The 16,177-nt window shown below is 38.8% G+C and overlaps 1 long non-coding RNA gene across 1 annotated transcript; it reads right to left on the bottom strand.

Moving 5' to 3' along the window:
* Positions 1–1,334: 1,334 nt before the first annotated feature.
* Positions 1,335–11,697, bottom strand: LOC114679568 (uncharacterized). The gene is made up of 3 exons (XR_003731592.2): positions 11,615–11,697; positions 4,316–4,477; positions 1,335–1,714 (listed from the first exon to the last, which is right to left on the bottom strand). It is a non-coding gene; the product is annotated as an uncharacterized LOC114679568 (long non-coding RNA).
* Positions 11,698–16,177: the final 4,480 nt, after the last annotated feature.

The raw sequence follows: 16,177 nt of genomic DNA on the forward strand, positions 1-16,177 counted from the left end.
CCCACCAAATCTCATGTTGAATTGCAATCCCCGTTGTTGGAAGTGGGGCCCCGTGGGAGGTGATTGAATCATGGGGGTGGTTTCTAATGGTTTAGCTACATCCCTCTAGTGCTGTCTCAGGATAGAGTTCTCATGAAATCTGGTTATTTGAAAGTGTATAGCATCTCCCTCTTTGCTTTCTCTCTGTCTCTCTTGCTGGCCATGTGAAGATGTGCCTACTTCTCCTTCACCTTCTGCCATGATTGTAAGTTGCCCAAGGTCTCCCCAGAAGCAGAAATCTATACAGCCCACAGAACCATAAGCCAATTAAACTGCTTTTCTTTATAAATTACCTAGTCTCAGGTATGTCTTCATAGCAGTGGAGAACAAGCTAATACAGGAGGTAATACCAGAAATTGTAGAGCAGTGGAAGAGTAAGTGGTAGAGAAGTGATAGCAAATAAAGCGTGAATTATCAGACAATTCCCCACTGCGTGTAAATAGTGCATAATCCCTCTGAGGAACACTGGGCACAGGTAGATGACACACCTCAAAATAAAGCCGGAGCTGGGGTATTTATACACCAACTACCACCTACAAGCTGCTCCTGAAGAAACATTCATTCTCTGACACTTTCAGCCTACCACACATTTCACAAAGTTAACTCAGATGACCAGACAATGCCTCAGACAAAGAAATACAGGAGCTGACAGTTGCAAGTTGGGCCATTGTGCCCTGAAGTGAAGGACGAAAAATAAGCAGCAGCATTCGCTACAGAGAGTGAGCACAATTTTAAAGCAGTTCGAAAGAGGTAATTGTTTCAGTCATTTATCATCTTCTTTCAGACTACCCTTATGTAACTTTTTGCATATAACCATCCTCATGTATTTTTTACAAACTTTAAGTCAAAATGTGTACACTATTTTATATTTTATGTGTCACATAATAATCTATCACCTATTTTTGTATTTTCACTTTGAAGATCACATAGTGTTCTTTACAGATCTACTTAGTATTCATTTCTTTTGATGTTTATTGAGTGCCCAGGCTCTTATTGAGAGCTGTGCATAGGTGCTGAGAATGGGTATAGAAATGAACTTGAAAATTTTGAAGAATTGACCTATATACACATGTGCACCAAGTTCAATGCTAGAGATGTGTTCAGTTGAAAGAGATGAAAACTCAGAAGATGGTGGTTAACTGAAGGCCATCAGAGAAGGTCCCATATAAGGGGACAGATGGACAAATATGAAGCAGTGCGGACATGCCAAGCCAGAGGAACACCCTGTGTGAAGGACGGAGGTGTGATGGTTCATTATTGTTAGAGTATTACAAATAAAGAGCATAAATCATTCATTTCACCATTCTCCTCATATTGGCTATTTTTTATTATTTTCCTCTCTCTGTTATTAGAGGTAATATCTCAGTGAGCACCACTGTGCTTCTAGCTTTTTATTTCTCTTAGGTTATTTTTAAAATGTGAACTTCAGAAACTGGAATTACCTGGTCAAAGGAAAGGCTCTTTTGTCAGGATCTTACTTTATGTCTTAACTTTGCAGAATGAATAATGTGGGAATTTCAAGCACAGTGATCCAGTGGGCTAAAGGTAGCAACTCCAGTACAAGACAGAGCCTGCAGAGAATTTTCTTTCTTGCTTGCTCTTCTGCTTCAGTTCTTGGCCTTTCTTACAACTTTCTACAGTGAAGTTCCGCTGTAGGCTCACGTGCTTCCTGAGTCTATTTGGGCAAAAGGTAGTAAATGGAAGAGAACAGCAGAGTTAAGATGACAAATCAACTTAAATTATAATAGGGCTGCATTTTAAATTGCTTCTTTTTCAAAGAAGAAAAAATTTTGTATCATCCTAATTGAGATAGCAACCAAAAAGCAAGTTGTTGCCTTATATAAAAGAAAAAAAAATTAATAACTTTTAAGACTATTTCAATGACTTATATTTTCGATTTCTGAAGAATTTTAATAAATATTTTTATAAAATGAATTTCATGGTTTCTCTTTACTCATCAAATCTTCAAATTAAAAGAAAAGTAACAAGAGAAAGAAAAAAGCTTTCTAAACACTTTTTCTGTAGTTTTTACATAAATAATAGAAAACAGCATAGAGCAAATTACTTTTAAAATTATACAAAAAGTCAGATAAAAATTTTTGTCAATATGTAGAGATGTATAATAATTTGAAACAATATTCACCAAAATCATAGTGTAAATCTGTCATTAAATTTTAACCAAGTCAAATGCTAAAAAAATGCACTGTAATTATATATATCTATACTTATTTTGCTTCATTTTTTTTTTCAGAATTCAAGATGCAATGCTTGATTTGGTTTATTAGTCACATCAAAAAATGAAATTAAGTAAGTGATCCTGATTCACACAATTCCTAGCTCTTATACTCAGTAGTTTTGCTTATTTTCCTGTTTTCAACTTTTCTTGGTGAGTTACATACTGGAAGTAATTATTGCTTCAGATGAAATTGCTTCAGAGCATTTCCAAAATGACTTAGGTAATATTCCTCACTTCTTTGATTTAAAAAAAAATCGTTGTTTTCAAGGGTGTATAAGACAAATGTAACAGAAAATCTCTCCACATCAGTTTACCTAGTCTAGCATCCACCCAGAGTTGAAATTCAAATTGTCTTTTGGGTCATTCAGTCTCCACTCCAGCAAACTTGTTTTTAAGAAGCCGTTGGAGATTTTACTCATCTCTTCCTTCCTTGCTTTGTTTAAACAAAATTTTTGAGACAGAGAATCTCCATACCCACGCCTGGCTACTCAGAGCCACTCTGGCTGCAGCTTGTATCTTATGCATCTCAAATCTATCAGAATGACTCAGTATGTGGTCCTCATAATTGGTGTCACTATTGGATAATTAGTCTTTGCTCAGATATTAAAGGTTGGTAATGGCTCAGTGTAATCAAACACCATATTAGAAAGAGCTGTGTGTCTGGAATCAGAAAATAGTCTTACACCACCACTAGCCAAGTTATCCTGGCAAGTTATTTCAAGTCTTTCGGAACCTCCATTTTAACAGTGTAGCTCAACATTATTGAGCACCTATTACGAGACACTCTAATCTTGGCACTTGGGATACAAAAGTAATTGAAAATGCCCTGGTCAATGCACTTGAGTAGTTTATCAATATTAGACGAAACAGGAAAGTACTACAATATGATACGTAAGGATATTTTCTGCAGGGAGGGAATGAAAATACAATTGTCTTCCAGAGCTTTTTGTTTCTCTCCAAAATATTAAGCTTTGGTAGCACCTCTCAGAAAAGACAAGTTCTCCTCTTACTGGAACTTGAAAGTCTTTTGACTTTTTCTCATTAAATATTCTTTGCCCTAGTTTAAAGATATTGTATGAAGTAGTTAGAAAAAAAAAATGCACATTAAGCACCCTTTAGGGATTTTGCTGCTGGTTTAGGAAAGATTTGCAAGCCCTACATTAAGTCCCTGCCGCATTGGGTGTAGGTCAAAAGTAAGTGGATGAGAATATCTAACCTAAGTATTGAAAGCAAATGAGGAATCATCTGACCCCTCGCTTATTTCCAGGTAAGGAAATGGAGATTGGAGAGATCAAATGGCTCTCCCAAGTCACACAGCTAGTGAGTGGCTGAGTAGATGCAAAGCTGGATACTGACTTTTCCTCATTCTCTCATTCATTCCTTTAATGAACACTCACAGAGTATTCAATGCATACAAATTGTGCAAAACACTTCAGGGAATTTCTTCATGTATGAGACAGGCTCTCTGCTCTTCTCCTTCAATCTAATGCTGAATGTTAGCAGCACTTTATGTCAGAGATGAAGAGATAGTTGGAAGATTGTCTATCTGAAGAGATGAGTTGAACAAAATTAAAAAGTCTGGATTAATGTGAAGTACACAAGGTGACATGAGTCCTCAGGGTAATACAATTAATGAGCCATCACATATTGGTAGAATCTAATGAATATTCAGACTCTAATCAAAATAGTAGCTCGGTTGAGTGAGGATAAGTGACCTGAACTGTGCCTTTGATCTTAATCTTAGGGAAAAAGAAGACAGAAAAGCAGCAGCAGAGAAACGGTTTTCTAAACAAAGGATTAAGGAGAAGGCTAAGATAGAAAATTTGCTGCTGTCAATTGACAAAAAATGGGGAGAGGCTTATTTTGTGGGTCCTATATTTCCTTGAGAGCTTCTTTGGAGGTTCTAGCAGGGGAGTGCAGTTACTTGTATACCCTTGACCAAAGACCAGTCCTCTATTGGAAATGGTCCTCCCTTTTGACCAAGCATGCAGCTTCAGAAAGGATGCACATGGAGCAATGAGGCAGGAAGGGGAGACTCACCTAGGTAGCCAGAGCAGCCAAATCAACCCTGACAATCAATGACATGAAAGACTGTTGCAGCCAGATCGCCCTCACGTGCAAAGTCCTCTATTTCCATGTGTCACCTTTACAGACCTTGACTGTAATGGAATTGTATTAGAGTTCCAATTAAAATCAGCTCTCCTTTAGGGAAAAAAAAAAAAAAAAGGTAGATGAGAAGAAAAAAAATAAGAATCTCTGTGAATACTTTATTATGGTGCATATTGAACCATTCCTGGATGTGTTTCAGTAGATTCCACTGTCAAGTATAGCTAGTGGGAGGGTCAGTAATAACTCTCTTTTCAACACTAAGCAACTGGATTCCAACCAGACATCCTAACTGAAAGATGTGTCTGTTGCTCCATGGATCTTTGACTATTTGAATCTCTTTAGGAACTTTCCCTCTGGTTGCAGGAGACAAAGAAGAGATAATCACAGCTATCCATTTCAGTACAAGACTGCCTGAGATGTTGTCATTTTCTTCAAATCCCAGAGACTGTCAATTTGTGAGTTGCTATTTCCTATCTTTTTCTACCTAAATCTTACTTTGAAACTAGGATTGGTCACTTCATGCTACATACTGCCCAATTTCTTTATTTTTAAAAAATTTTATCTTCGATTCTTTTGTTTTTATTTTCTTATTGTGTGCCTTCAAGCAGATATAGCCAGGACACACTGCATGATTTCATTATGATAAATGGTCACAACAAAAAGAATAAAGCACCCTGGGAAGAGTCTTGGTGAATACCAACCACTGTGTTGGTTGTCCATATACCATGTCAAGTGGCCGCAGAATTCCCACAGTGTGTTCGGAAGGCTCGAAGGCAAGTACTCTGGGTACTGAGACTCTCCAAGGACCAGGACAATTTTGCTGCTGAAAACCCATAGTGGACTATAAGTTGCAGAGAATTCACGTGGCATTTTCCCAGCCCTTGAAATAGGTTGGTTGTTCTCCAGCTGTGATGTCCCCTAACAGCTCACGGTACTAAACCAGAGTTAAAGTCTGTTGTATACCATCTGTGACATGATAAAATAACCTAACATAGAAGTAAGGGCCCTACGTGTGTTTTATCTTACGTGAATTCCTGCTTTTCCAGTCACTGCCAGGCAGGATATTAATATACCTGTCTTTTTTTCTAAGGAAACTTGTACTTGAAGGGAAGAAATATGTACAATTCGATTTCATATAAATATTCAGAGTTAATCCTTCCATAACGCAAATGGAAAGAGTGTGACAATATTAATCCCATTTCTAAAAAATTACATTTGATGAATGCCTTTGAACCACTAGGGTTGTTTTGAGTCTCTTTGGGGAGAAGAAAAAAAAAGTGTGCCTAGAATAAAGCACATCAGGCTTCTTAGCTGCAACAAAATCATCCACAGTTGTAGGAATCTTTTGAGGTAGTTCAAGTCCAGGAACAGTTTTTCAGAAATGAGATTCAGGGTTTATAGTGTAGCCTATAAATTTCCAGTGCAGTTCTTGAAGATACACCAAATTCAGTGACTATATTTGGGCACTAAATTATATACAAACAGGCAGTGGCATGATTTCCACCTTATCTTCATCCAGATCTCCAATGAAAACAAGAATTGCATGAGTGCATATTATTTATTTGTTTTTTGGGGGGCTTGGAAGATTTTTGCTGTTTCGTTTTTTTATTTAAACTGGAGCTTGGGGAACCTCTTAGGAGTTCAGCTACCGGTCAAGCTTTGGGCTGAAGCAAGCTGAACTGAGCCCTCTTTCCTAATATGTTTAGTTCCTCAGACTAGACACATTCTGTGCACAAACAAACCATGAGAAAAGGGCACTAGTGGTTTACCACAAAGCAGATTGGGCCAATTACCATAATGCAAGTTTACTAGGCAAAGACCACAGAGGTGACTGACTCCTGCTTCTGTATGTAGCCCCTGTCACTACTTTATGACAAGATAACTATAAGGAATTTAAGCTATTTTAGGGGCAGTCAGGCTAGTCTCATTGCCTTCTTCACTGTTCTAAACAATTCCAATGTGTGGATAAGACAGGAGCTTTCCTAGTCACCCAGTCTACTACAGGTATTCCTGATAGTAAGTTCATTGTTTAATTCAACCTGGATCATGGAGGTAACATAATGCAGTGGAGTCAGGCAGTCTGAATTCAAATTCTGAACTCAACTCCTTACTCGCTGTGCAACTTTGATCAATATACTTGAAATTCTGAGAGATTTCTCTTTTTCATCTGCAGTTCAATTCTGTTAAATCCAGTGCATTTTGGATCGGTAAGTACTTATGAGATACACAAACTGTGCTGGACGTAGGAAAATAAAAGCTACAGAATCAGTATGGTCCAGGCTTGATGAGTTGGGGAGAGGCACAAAAGTTACATCAGGTGGCTGCAGAATTCCCATAGCATATTCGGAGGGCTCAAAAGCAAGCACTCTGGGTACTGGGACTCTCCAGGGCCCAGGACGGTTTTGCTGCTGAAAATCCACAGTGGACCATGAGTTGCAGAGAATTCACATGGCATTTTCCCAGCCCTTGAGAGAGACCAGTTGCTCTCCAGCTGTGATGTCCCAGAACAGCCCACGGAACTAAACCAGACAGCCCAAGAGGAAACTTGCCAGGAGCTTCTGCCAAGTTTGGATAAGCTCAGACCTGGACTTTCCTCTAGAAACCACAATGCATTTCTCTTTTGAGAAGAAGAAATTAGTAACGGGGCCTAAGGACGAGCGAACTTGGCAAGGAAGCAAAGGGCATCCATAGGAGGATCTCCCCTTTGGATGTACAGAAAATCCTCCTCCCAGAGAGGAAAAGAGAAACATATAATATTGACAGAGAAAAGTCCTGGGACTGATTTCTCTGCCACTGGCCACTGTGGGAACCTAAGTCACTGTTTTCTTATTGGTCCAAAAGTAGGGTTAAACCAGATTACTGTTCAGGTTCCCGAAAACCTCGACATACCCCAAACTATGCTATGCCCAGCTTCCATCAGCTCCCAGCAAAAAATCATTCTAACACACGTTCCTTCCAAATGAACATTGAGCAGGTCCCATATGTAGACTTGCTGAAGAGAAGATCATTGACAGCAGAATCATCACCAAACCTGCCAGAAATGAACCCAGCTACACTCTGACACAAGAAAAATCCAAAATTTTCTCCTCTGCTATGTTGTCTTGTTAAAATAGAACAAGAAATTCCATGGTCCAAATCTCTGGCAAGGGAAAAATACCTTCCTTGAAATTAGGAGAGGAAATTCCTCTCCTCTTCCCAAGGCCTATCACAGGGACCTGTAGCTTGCTTGACTCTAGAGGAAGGGACCTGAAGACCTCTTGGGAAGTCTGTGAACCAAGTGCAGCACTATGGGGCAAGGTTGAACCCCAGAGGCAAGGAAAAAGATAAACAGGTAAGAGCCAGACAGTTACCTGGGTCCTAGCTTGGCCTCTGTGGGCTTTTGGACAAATTACTTTGATTCCCTAAGGGTTGGTTGATTCTCCCTCCGCACCTCACAGGATTATTGGGAGGGTAACTATGATAGTCATTAGGGCTCTTTATAAGTATTCTGGTAACTATTTTCCTTGCAGCCATTTGGTTAAATTGTACTTTCCATCCCACCTCTCCCCAGCAAAAAATAAAGTATGGGCATGTGATTTGGTTTGCTCATGAAATGTGAAAAGCAGCTTGTGTCACTGCTGAGCAGAAGTTTTAGAGGCTGTGAACAGTTCTTTGTGACTCGCCATGCTCTCTTTCTCTCTGTTTGGAGATTAGTAATGTTACAGATAGTGACTGTCACCCCTGGGTCCCAGAGCACACAGCTGACCTCTGATGGTTATGTAGCATACTGTTGTTGCTCTTGACCACCAACATTGGGAATAATTGCAATAACAGCATAATATAACCTATGCATTCTCAACAGGGGCAATATTGCCCCCCAAAAGAACAAAAATCTGTTCTTGAGTTGTGAAACAATATATAATGGTCTATGGCTCTCCAAAAGACCATAGTACATAAACCAATGTAATAAGGTATATTTGTGGTATTAAAATGTCATGGAGGGGAAGGGGAGTTGGCATGGATTTAGAGAGAGAAAAAAAAAAAAAAAGCCTAGAAAGACTCCTTAAGGATGCAATAATGAAAAAAAAGAAAGATTGAGAAGCATTTAAGCCTGTCCTTGCTTATAGAGTAGCATATAGATAAAGGACCTAGCATAGAGTAAGTTATTTCAGTTTGCCTAAAAGAGATTCAGAGAGAGTCACTGTATTATATACAGTATATTTTATTTCTTTCTCCTGTTTATTATCTTTCTCCCCAGCTCATGAAGGTAGGGAGTTTTTCTATCTTGTTAGTTGCTGAATCCCTAGTGTTTAGGATAGCACTAGCACATAGCAGGTGCTCATTAAAACATTTGTTGAAGGAATAAATAAATCATGAAGACAGAAATGACCCCAGTTCTCACTAAACTTCCAAGCATAATGAGATGTCAGTCACATGCTGATGCAGACAGAGCAGGCCACTGCTGGAGCGCATGGGAGAAGGAACTAACCCAGATCTGGGAAGGCTCCTGGGAGGAAACGATATTTAAAGTATGACCTAAGAAATGGAGAAGTTAGACAAACAAAAAGCAAAAATCAAGGGTTGGTGTAAAGTGAATTAAGTAAGAAGAAAAAAAAAATATTTCAGACCAAAGGAATAGTACAAAGATTGCAAACTGGCAGCTATTGAGTTGGAGTTGGATTTCACCAACGGAGATGTTTTATTTGGCCAGAGTTGACTCATGTTTAAAAATCAAAATTTACATTAAGAACATGTAATTCCAGCTTGTCTTTAAATACTTGAAAGATTTGGGAAAAAAAATGGCTACATGTGAATAACACTCCAGCTTTCAGTTACATACGGCCTGTAAGGGAGGAGACCACCTCTCATATTGTCTTATGCCCAATTTCTGCCTCCAAAGAAAGAAGAAGTAAAAACTAAAAGGCAGAAATGAAATCTACAAGCAGACAGCCCAGCATCACACCCTGGGCCTGGTAGTTAAAGATCTGCCCCTGACCTAACTGGTTATGTTATCTATAGATTCCAGACATTGTATGGAGAAGCACTGTAAAAATCCCTGTCCTTTTCTGTTCCGTTCTCTGCGTTCTGGTGCACGCAATCCCCAGTCACGTACCCACCGCTTGCCCAACTGATTACGACTCTCTCACGCGGACCCCCTTAAAGTTGTGAGCTCTTAAAGGGACAGGAATTGCTCACTCAGGGAGCTCGGCTCTTGAGACAGGAGTCTTGTCCATGCTTCCGGCCGAATAAACTCCTTCCTTTAACTCAGTGTCTGAGGGGTTTTGTTTGTGGCTCTTCCTACTATACCTCCATTACGGACCTTGAGACTGAAAGACATTGCTTTTTATAACTGTATATATTCCGTTATTTACTTCAAAAAGAATTAGGACACCAACTGATTATATACCACAGCCATGTGTCTATCAACAGCAGCAAAATGAAAGATAGACTGATAGGGCTACAAATTTCAAGCAAAATATACATACGGATTGATGTTTGGAAGAGAAGAACATGCCTATGCAAAATTCTAACCTGCTTTATTCAATATTTTGAAGGCATTTCAGGTTGTCTTTCTTGGAACAGTCTAAATAAAGGCTGAAAGATGAAAGAGCTAGGGTACATTTAAGGAACTGAAAATGTACTCTGGCTCACATATGTTTCTTGCAGCACTATTTACAAAAGCAAAGACTTGGAACCAACCCAAGTGCCCATCCATGATAGACTGGATAAAGAAAATGTGGCACATATATACCATGGAATACTATGCAGCCATAAAAAAGAATGAGTTCATGTCCTTTGCAGGAACATGGATGAAGCTGGGAGCCATCATTCTCAGCACACAGGAACTAACACAGGAACAGAAAACCAAACACCACATGTTCTAATTCATAAGTGGGAGTCGAACAATGAGAACACATGGGTACAGGAGGGGAACATCACACACCAGGACCTGTCAGGGGATGGGGGACAAGGGGAGGGAGAGCATTAAGACAAACATGTAATGCATGCAGGGCCTAAAACCTAGATGACAAGTTGATAGTTGCAGCAAACCACCTGTGTATACAGGTATACATGTATACCTGTGTAACAAACCTACACATTCTGCAGGTTTGTTATATAAATATATATATAAAAGACTTTCTAGGAAAAACTTACTCTCCCTCCCTCATCTTTATTTGGAAGCCAATGGGTACTGTATGGTGTTAGGAGGGGACTCGAGGACCTATTGCAATTTTAGAGTTTATAAAATGTATCTCTGAAAATCAGAAGAGAAAAAAAAAGAGTGATACAATGGACTTTGGGGACTTGCAGGTAAGAGTAGGAGGGGGGCGGGGGATAAAAGACAACAAATACAGTGCAGTGTATGCTGCCTGGGTGATGGGTGCATCAGGATCTCACAAATCACCACTAAAGAACTTACTCATGTAACCAAATACCACCTGTACCCTATTAACTTATGGAAAAATAAAATCAAAAATATAAAAATAAGTAAAGAAAGAAAGAAAATGTGATCTGCCTAAAACATAATGTGTGACATGGAGATGGAAGATGTAATAAACTCCAAATTTTAAAGGCTTTTGAATACCATTTTAAAAAGCCCGAACTTCGTCCTAACAGCAATGAGAAGCCACTGAAGTGCTTAAAGCAAATGAGTGATGTGTTCCTGTCAGTGTCAAAGAAGACAGATCAATCTGCCAGAATATAAAGAGTAGACTGAGGGCTGAGCGCAGTGGCTCATGCCTGTAATCTCAGCACTTTGGGAGGCCAAGGCGGGCAGATCACAGATCACAAGGTCAAGAGTTCGAGACCAGCCTGGGCAACATGGTGAAACCCCGTCTCTACTAAAAATACAAAAATTAGCCTTGTGTGGTGGCACATGCCTGTAATCCCAGCTACTTGGGAGGATGAGGCAGGAGAATCCCTTGAACCCAGGAGGTGGAGGTTGCAGTGAGCCGAGATTGCACCACTGCACTCCAGCCTGGGTGACAGAGCAAGACTCCATCTCGAAAGTGACACAAAACAAAAACAAAAACAAAACAAAACAGAAAAAAGAGTGGACTGGTGTTAAATAAGACAAGAGGCTGAGTGGTGAATTACAAGACAATTGCAGAAATTCAGGCAAAAGAGGATATCGATCCTAATGAATAAGGGGTGATAATGGTAATGGATAAATTCCAGAGGCATTCATTTTGTCCTTCATCATTAATATTACCCTCACTTATTTACAGTGTTATGCCCAATAAGACTTACCCCCTCAGATGCCTTTGCAGAGCCTTGGTAACTTCCTAGAACAGTTGTGCCAGTCCTGGACTATTTTCCTGGATATTGTCTGTTAGGTTAAAGTAAATAAATCTTTTTATTATCAATATGCATGCAGTGCAATGCAATTATTGAGACACAGAACTGACAGAATTTAGTAGATGTAGGATGGAGACTTACTTTGCAGAATTTTTGTAAGTATTTAGCATAGGGGACCCCAACCTCTGGGCCACTGACCTGTACTGGTCCATGGCTTGTTAGGAACCCAGTCACACAGCAGGAGGTGCGTGGCAGGCAAGCAAGTTTTACTGTCCGAGCTTCACCTCCTGTCAGATCAGTGGCGGCATTAGATTCTCATAGGAGCACGAACCCTATTGTGAACTGTGCATCTGTGCATGCGAGGGATCTAGGTTGCACACTCCTTATGCAAATCTAACTAATGCCCAATGATCTGAGGTGGAACAGTTTCATCCCAGAACCATCCCCCGCCACCACCACATCCATGGAAAAATTGTCTTCCACGAAACCAGTCCCTGGTGCCAAAAAGGTTGGGGACTGTTGATTTAGTGTATCGACTACCTAACAATGTCCAAAATAGAAGTAAGCAACAGGTGTTAATTCCCTCCTTCTCTCTTCCTGTTCCTGATCCTAAGGTCAGAAACCACAAATTCTAGTTTTCTTTGAAAGGTATCTAAACTTAAACAGTATACACACAAAGAATTTGGTACTTGGTTGTGGCTGATAGACTAGCAATTTTAATCAATGTTTAAACATGATTTAGACATAGGGAAAGCAATGTTGTAGCAAATGTTTTCAGACACACACATAAATTACAGATGGATTATTCAGGCTAATGCAGCTACAGAAGATAATTGTACCAGGTGGGTTTTATTCTGTGAGGTATTTAGCTCTTCCAGTAATTTGATCAGTTTTGACTGAGTCATGCTCAAAACTGAAACAAACTTTATTTTTGAAGATTTTAGTCTGATTAGATAATACTTTGGGTAATATCTGATCATTGAAGAGAAAGTACAAAGTAGAAAGCAAACACAGAGAACAGAGAAATAGCAAAATAAACAATAAACTATATTACCTTCTCTCTTAATGCAGTTACATATGCAGTTTTATGTAAAGAAGAATAAAGATCGCTTTTGTAAATTTGTCCTAATCTTCTTTCTGTCTGCTAAGGACAAAGTGTAATAAAGCGAAATCAATTAAAAGGTAATTATAAATATGATCTCAACTCTGTCGCAAAAGCAACTGCTTATCTATGTGCATATTAAGGAAATCCACGCAAAGAGAGGACTGGAAGGAAATGCATAGGAAGTGATCAGATATTCTCATGGATTGATATACTTTCGTGTAGTTTGCTACATTTCTATATTTCCTGTGACGGCATGTATTGCTTTCATAATCAGGAAAAAAATTAACTTACTACGAAAATTTTTATGCAGCATTCCTTTGACAAACAGAGTTGTTTATGGATTTTTAGTCTTGGCAAGCAATTAGAGTAGATTCCATCACTGTTGATATTTATCCCCTCTTCCAAGAATACACAGAAGGGGAGAAAATAGTATATTTCCTATACAAAAGGTGGACAAAAGAATACAGTTAAGAGAACTAGAACAAAACCATAGACTAGGAAAGCTGCCGACAATATTAGCTTTGCAAATTTATCTTAATAAACCAATGAATGCTTTGAGTTTGAACCTGTAAAATTATTTATTTGCAAACCTATTGCTTACAATAAAACAGAATTATAATGTAAAAAATTTTGTGATGAACAGGGTTTATGCACTGTCTTGCTACACTAAGTAGCATATGAATGCTCTTCAGTAACTGAAGCAACCTAGTCAACTATAAATAAAGCATACTATGATGCCCTCAAACCAAAATTCATTCATTTTACTTGAATGAGCAATTCTGTTCAGTGAAACTTGACCCCCTACTGTTAACTAATTATATTTTCCAGAGAAAAACACATTCGCTGAAAAAAATAAGTTGTTCTCTGCAAAGAAATAAGATCTTCCAAGCACATCTGGTAAGATGTATTTCACTTTTAGTTTTTTAATCTTTGGCTACAAAGATTTGACACATTATTTCAAAAGAATACATCTACTCATCCAGTGGGAATAAATTCAACAAACAATTGATGAGCAAAGTACTGGCTTAAAAAAAATAAACTAAGTAAAATTTTTTCCCTTGGATAATAAAATAAGAATAAAAGAAGAGACATTGGGTTAAGAACCCTTAGGGCAAAATAAAAACACAATTGGTTTCTTAAAAACTTGCTTTTGACGTGTCAAAAAGAGTTATGCTAGGGAAATGAGCTAAGAAAGCACATTGTTATTTGTACGTGATAGTATGACATCCTTGCTGTGTTGAAGGTAAGACCATCTAAAGGTCAGGACAGTACACAGGGACTATAAAAACAAAATGGAAATAAAAAGCAGGATAATAAAATGAAAGGAAAAGTAGAAACTGCCAGAAAGAAGCAGCACAACTGTCAAGGAGACAGTGTAAATTCAGATGCCATCAAGTTTTACCACAAAGAGATAAAGGAAAAGGCCAATTTTGATGACAAATAACAAAGTGTAACATCCAAAGAGTAGCGGGGAAGAGAGAGGTCGTATGTCCTCCTGTGAACATCTGAATAGTTCTCAGATGCACTTAGTTTGAACAGAATTATGTGATTGCTGAGTTCTTCCCTCTCTGCTTGGCAAAAATGATGGAAGTCTTGTCTCCAGTTTTAACCCTATTTGCTTTTCTGCAACAATATGGCAGGTTGTTTACATGCTGGGTGGGGAAAGGGAAACGAAGAGTAAAAACCAACCAGTTGTTACTTTGCAAAATGGAAATGTAACTCTGAGGACTAAGCAATCTTGACTGCTAACAAAATTAATTCCTGAACACTATGAAAAAGGAAAAAATGCATAGAAATTGATACTTTAAACATTAAATATTTCAGCTGGTTCTCTTATTTGGCAAAACCTTTTTGAAGCAAAGCTGATCTCATTTTGGTTTAGAGCACACCAAAGAATTTCCACCAAAAATGACTGAATTACTGCTATTTACTAAAATGGTTTTCATTCTGTGACATTTTTCTCTTTCAACCAAAACTGGTATACTAAAAGTCATTTTTGGCACTGACCATCTAGAGTTAGTGCAGGATCCATAAGTCAAGGGCTTAATCCTTCACAAATCTTCCCTTACTTCAGATTCCAGCTGTACTTTGGGGGTCTCCAGGTCACTCACACTTCTGAACAACTAGCTATAAATTTGGTGATTCCCATGACCCTCTTAGGTTCAATAATTCACTGGAACAACTCAGACTCAGGAAAGTGTAGTACTTAGGATTAGAGTTTTATTATATAGAATACATTCTGGATCAGCCAAATGAAAAGACACATGGGGAAGGTCTGGGAGGGTCCCTAGTGCATAACTTCCTTATCATCTTCCCATCAAATCAAGTCATGGCACCGTCCCAGCACATGGATGTGTTCACCAACCAGGAAGCACCACTAAGCTTTGGTGTTCAGTTTTTATTGAGGTTCCATTAGGTAGGCATATTTGATTAAATCACTGGCAACATGACTGAACTCAGCCTCCACACCTTGTCCTCCCTGGAAGTCAGACTGGATCAAAGTTTCAAGTTTCAACCCTCTTATCACATGATTGGTCTTTCTGGTGACCAGCCCCTGTCCCAAAGCTATCGAATAGCCCACCATGAGTCACCTCATTAGCATAAACTCAGGAGCCATCCAGGAGGCTCAGGAATAACAAAACAACTTCTATCTCTCCAGAAATTCCAAGGGTTTTAGAAGCTTCATGTCAGAAACCTGGGGCAAAGACCAGACAAATCCTCTATTATGTAGCAGATATATTAAACCAAGAATGGCAGAATGACATAAAACCAACAAATATTTAAACGACTAATAAGAATTCTGTGTTTGTTATTTGTAGTATACATCTGAAGTATGAAAGTCATAAGTCTGGTGTAGATCACACAAAGATGTTGTGACTTGAATGTGTACCTCCAGGGTAAAAAAGCATTGATTCTATCCTAAGGAGGATTTACTTGGGCAAAAGACAAAGAGAAAACTGTTTTCTCATGAATACACTCACTTTCTATTTCAATGCCCTCCCATTTACCTAAATTTCAGTCTTGCTTATAGGTTCCAGTCAACTCTTTTTCCAAAGGTGTTAAGTTCAATAAACATTTATTGAGCAACTTTGATGTACAAAGCATCATGTACAAAGATCCCAGTCCTTACAAACCTGTCATTCTAAACAAGATGACAATCATGTTGAAAATTAAGTGACACGACAAAGGTGGAAACAAAATACTTTGCAGTGTTTGAAACATAAGCATTTAATGAGACAAATCATGGGGTGGCCAGAGGGAGGAAGCACTTCAAAAGAGTCTTGAAGAATGAGTAGGATTTCAGAACAGGATGAAAAGTCAAGAACTCTACCAAGCAGAGATGCGAAGACCCAGGAACCTGAAAACATGTTTGGTGAACCCACATGGCTGCAGTAAAAGGCATATGGCTG

Source organism: Macaca mulatta, chromosome 1 (assembly GCF_049350105.2).
Source record: "Macaca mulatta isolate MMU2019108-1 chromosome 1, T2T-MMU8v2.0, whole genome shotgun sequence".
In the NCBI taxonomy this organism is placed as follows: domain Eukaryota; kingdom Metazoa; phylum Chordata; class Mammalia; order Primates; family Cercopithecidae; genus Macaca; species Macaca mulatta.